Source organism: Schistocerca cancellata, chromosome 3 (genome assembly GCF_023864275.1).
Source record: "Schistocerca cancellata isolate TAMUIC-IGC-003103 chromosome 3, iqSchCanc2.1, whole genome shotgun sequence".
Taxonomy (NCBI): Eukaryota; Metazoa; Arthropoda; class Insecta; order Orthoptera; family Acrididae; genus Schistocerca; species Schistocerca cancellata.
The window spans coordinates 413,299,911-413,304,910 of NC_064628.1; the positions used below are offsets into that span (position 1 = coordinate 413,299,911).

At 54.1% G+C, this 5,000-nt stretch overlaps 1 non-coding gene across 1 annotated transcript in view; it reads left to right on the forward strand.

The window, feature by feature from the left end:
• Window positions 1–3,372: 3,372 nt before the first annotated feature.
• LOC126178750 (small subunit ribosomal RNA) overlaps window positions 3,373–5,000 on the forward strand; it is a 1,909-nt gene continuing 281 nt past the window's right edge. Inside the window, exon 1 of the ribosomal RNA XR_007536611.1 lies at window positions 3,373–5,000. This exon is cut by the window's right edge and continues 281 nt beyond it. This is a non-coding gene — a ribosomal RNA (small subunit ribosomal RNA).

Sequence of the window (5,000 nt, forward strand, 5' to 3'; positions counted from 1 at the left end):
TCTGTCCACGACAGGAGCCCCAACGCCAGTGCCTGCGTCGCACGAAGTAGTCAACCGACAATCACTCCACCCGCACCCGCACGTGCCCCGCCCAAATCGCAACCCAAGCGGATGAACGGCGGACTCTTCCCACACTCGTACGTTGCAATCCACCCCTATATCTTGCGTTTCATGAAGAGTTATATCCAATATGCCAAATTCCCGCTGTCCCTATACATGCTGTAAGTCTGTGCACACAATATGAACCACACCTCAGCGAGACACTCTATCACACATTACTCTCTGCCTGTAACAGACACAGATACAATATGTAAGCACCAGCATGGACCAACGTCCGGTGCATCCTCTCCGCCACAGTACACCATCCACACTATGATAACCACACCAGGGGGTCCAATTATAAAATAGAATATCCCACCCGTCCGACATCCACAATTGCTCAGATAAGCCACCAACACCCACACATGTCCTACACAGGGGTGCACCCAACACCACCACACTGCCTCCTGTTACGGCACAGAAACAATGGCAGGAATGAATCACACAGGTCTGCCGCTCCCTTGCCGCAACCACAGACGCGGCGCGCCTCCAGTCACGAGCGAAAAGCGCATAAGCGCATCCTGACGAGACATAACTGCTGTGACAAACTGAAGCTGCCTCAGACATTCACTTACAATGATCACTACCAACGAACCTCGGGCCCCCCCCCCCCCCCAACACACTCTCTTACCACGTTGTGTACTGTAATCCAACCCATTTTGCACCTTAACCTAACCAAATTCGTAACGCAATGTAACGCAATTCGTAACGCAATGTAACGCAATTTGTACCGCAATGTAACGCAATTTGTACCGCAATGTAACGCAATTTGTACCGCAATGTAACGCAATTTGTGCCTTAACCTAACCCAAGTTGTGCCTTAACCTAACCCAAGTTGTGCCTTAACCTAACCCAAGTTGTGCCTTAACCTAACCCAAGTTGTGCCTTAACCTAACCCAAGTTGTGCCTTAACCTAACCCAAGTTGTGCCTTAACCTAACCCAAGTTGTGCCTTAACCTAACCCAAGTTGTGCCTTAACCTAACCCAAGTTGTGCCTTAACCTAACCCAAGTTGTGCCTTAACCTAACCCACGTTGTGCCTTAACCTAACCCACGTTGTGCCTTAACCTAACCCACGTTGTGCCTTAACCTAACCCACGTTGTGCCTTAACCTAACCCACGTTGTGCCTTAACCTAACCCACGTTGTGCCTTAACCTAACCCACGTTGTGCCTTAACCTAACCCACGTTGTGCCTTAACCTAACCCACGTTGTGCCTTAACCTAACCCACGTTGTGCCTTAACCTAACCCACGTTGTGCCTTAACCTAACCCACGTTGTGCCTTAACCTAACCCACGTTGTGCCTTAACCTAACCCACGTTGTGCCTTAACCTAACCCACGTTGTGCCTTAACCTAACCCACGTTGTGCCTTAACCTAACCCACGTTGTGCCTTAACCTAACCCACGTTGTGCCTTAACCTAACCCACGTTGTGCCTTAACCTAACCCACGTTGTGCCTTAACCTAACCCACGTTGTGCCTTAACCTAACCCACGTTGTGCCTTAACCTAACCCACGTTGTGCCTTAACCTGCTCTGTAATTGGCATATGACACGTTACATTAATCTAGTGTTGTCTAACCACAACCCTCTGAATATAGTTCGCTACTCGCACCGCCCACCCTCTTGTGTATCGTTTCATGTTCAACACTTCGCAAGTGTTGCTTACTTTTTACATGCTCCCGCTGTACACTGTAATGTGGACGACTGCAGGATGTACATGGCCCCCCCCCCTCCCCCCTGCCTTCGCACGCTGGTCGTTCAGGTGCTTGCGTGTTCAATGCCCTTCGCAGCTGTTCACTGGCATTCGCATGTCGAAGCGCTCAGTCTACGTCGTGGTACGGCCTGTGTCCACTGTCCGCTGATGTCGTAAGCTTAACCCTCACATTGTACTGCACATAGGTCCGTATGTACTGAATGATACGCTGTGGCACATGTGTGACCGTACAACGACTGCGCCCAACAACAGCGAACCATACGGTCCAAATGTTGTGCACTCAGCCACGTGCCGTCTCCCCATAACAGCTACATTGCAGTGTGGTACGCCATAGAGACGTGTGGGAGTAACGGACGCCCTGGATGGCGATCAGCATGAGCCGTCTGTTGATGTAGTGGCGCGTGTATTCAAACGTAGTCGTCTCTTCTCACACAGTGTGATAGCATGGTGCACCGCGTTCCACATCTGCGACATGGTACAGATGCTGGTTGACAGTCGGTCTCGTAATGGACATCGCATACGTAGGGGGGCCACCTCCCACGTGTTCTCTAGTCGTGCACATTTTGTTGCGTGTATGTGGGCAGACGTAGTGTGTCGTGACACCTAACAGACAGGTATGCAATAATCGTTGCATTTGCAAAGTGGGATGGACGTCTACGTTTGCTGGTGACGTTACGCAAATGAACAACTGGTAAACCCATTATGGTGCGGTAGTTGTTGCTGGAGGTAAATCAGTAAGGGCAAATCTGTGTGTGAAGCGATACGCGGCGGTGGCTGGGTGGGACCGTCCCCGGCCGGTGAGGGGGGGCCGCCCGGCGTGCTGGCCGCGCGGTGCGTGGGCGCACGCGCTACAGCCGGCTGGTGGGGGCGCCCAGTGGCAGGCGCGCCGGCCGACGGACGCGGCAGGCGGCGCAGCTGCGCGCCGGGGCACCCTGCGCGCGGCGCCGGGCGGCCAAAGTGGGTCCTCGCGGGCCCGGTGCGAAGCGCGGTGGACATCTGCAGTGTGCTGGTCCGACTGAGGACTGTGTGCGTTGAGGATGCGCCGCCGCCCGGCACTCGGCGCCGCGACGCCGTCTGCTGCTCGGTCGCCCCAGCGGTTCTCGCTGGTGGTTTGTATCGCAGTTGTGCAGACGTGTTGGCACGTGCGCTGTGCTGGGAGAGTTCGCTTCGGCACCCACGTGGGGCCTTTGCCCTTCTGTGGCGCTGGCGTTGGAGCTGCCGGTCACCGTAGGTGGCGCGTGTTGTCTCCCGCCGGCAATGCCACGACAGCACGCTCCCGGGCCTCTGTCGGCAGCGGCAAGCTCAGTTGGGAGCACGGGTGGTCGCACCTAAAGCGTCTACTCGCCTAACTCCGGGCGATTGCGCCTCTCTCGAACCCGACCAAGTACTTAGGACGGCGCTGCGCGCCGCCGGGACCTGAGAGGGTTTCGAGGTGTATTGTGCAGGGGAGCTCAGCCTCCTCCTGTTTGCAGAATAATTGAGCGGACGCTTGCGTGTTCGCGCGGGCCCCTGGGACACACTCCCGGGCGGCCGGCTGCTCAGCTCTAGTTGACGCAGCTCCCTGGTTGATCCTGCCAGTAGTCATATGCTTGTCTCAAAGATTAAGCCATGCATGTCTCAGTACAAGCCGCATTAAGGTGAAACCGCGAATGGCTCATTAAATCAGTTATGGTTCCTTAGATCGTACCCACGTTACTTGGATAACTGTGGTAATTCTAGAGCTAATACATGCAAACAGAGTCCCGACCAGAGATGGAAGGGACGCTTTTATTAGATCAAAACCAATCGGTCGGCTCGTCCGGTCCGTTTGCCTTGGTGACTCTGAATAACTTTGGGCTGATCGCACGGTCCTCGTACCGGCGACGCATCTTTCAAATGTCTGCCTTATCAACTGTCGATGGTAGGTTCTGCGCCTACCATGGTTGTAACGGGTAACGGGGAATCAGGGTTCGATTCCGGAGAGGGAGCCTGAGAAACGGCTACCACATCCAAGGAAGGCAGCAGGCGCGCAAATTACCCACTCCCGGCACGGGGAGGTAGTGACGAAAAATAACGATACGGGACTCATCCGAGGCCCCGTAATCGGAATGAGTACACTTTAAATCCTTTAACGAGTATCTATTGGAGGGCAAGTCTGGTGCCAGCAGCCGCGGTAATTCCAGCTCCAATAGCGTATATTAAAGTTGTTGCGGTTAAAAAGCTCGTAGTTGGATTTGTGTCCCACGCTGTTGGTTCACCGCCCGTCGGTGTTTAACTGGCATGTATCGTGGGACGTCCTGCCGGTGGGGCGAGCCGAAGGCGTGCGACCGCCTCGTGCGTGTTCGTGCGTCCCGAGGCGGACCCCGTTGAAATCCTACCAAGGTGCTCTTTATTGAGTGTCTGGGTGGGCCGGCACGTTTACTTTGAACAAATTAGAGTGCTTAAAGCAGGCAAGCCCGCCTGAATACTGTGTGCATGGAATAATGGAATAGGACCTCGGTTCTATTTTGTTGGTTTTCGGAACCCGAGGTAATGATTAATAGGGACAGGCGGGGGCATTCGTATTGCGACGTTAGAGGTGAAATTCTTGGATCGTCGCAAGACGAACAGAAGCGAAAGCATTTGCCAAGTATGTTTTCATTAATCAAGAACGAAAGTTAGAGGTTCGAAGGCGATCAGATACCGCCCTAGTTCTAACCATAAACGATGCCAGCCAGCGATCCGCCGCAGTTCCTCCGATGACTCGGCGGGCAGCCTCCGGGAAACCAAAGCTTTTGGGTTCCGGGGGAAGTATGGTTGCAAAGCTGAAACTTAAAGGAATTGACGGAAGGGCACCACCAGGAGTGGAGCCTGCGGCTTAATTTGACTCAACACGGGAAACCTCACCAGGCCCGGACACCGGAAGGATTGACAGATTGATAGCTCTTTCTTGATTCGGTGGGTGGTGGTGCATGGCCGTTCTTAGTTGGTGGAGCGATTTGTCTGGTTAATTCCGATAACGAACGAGACTCTAGCCTGCTAACTAGTCGCGTGACATCCTTCGTGCTGTCAGCGATTACTTTTCTTCTTAGAGGGACAGGCGGCTTCTAGCCGCACGAGATTGAGCAATAACAGGTCTGTGATGCCCTTAGATGTTCTGGGCCGCACGCGCGCTACACTGAAGGAATCAGCGTGTCTTCCTAGGCCGAAAGGTCGGGGTAACCCGCT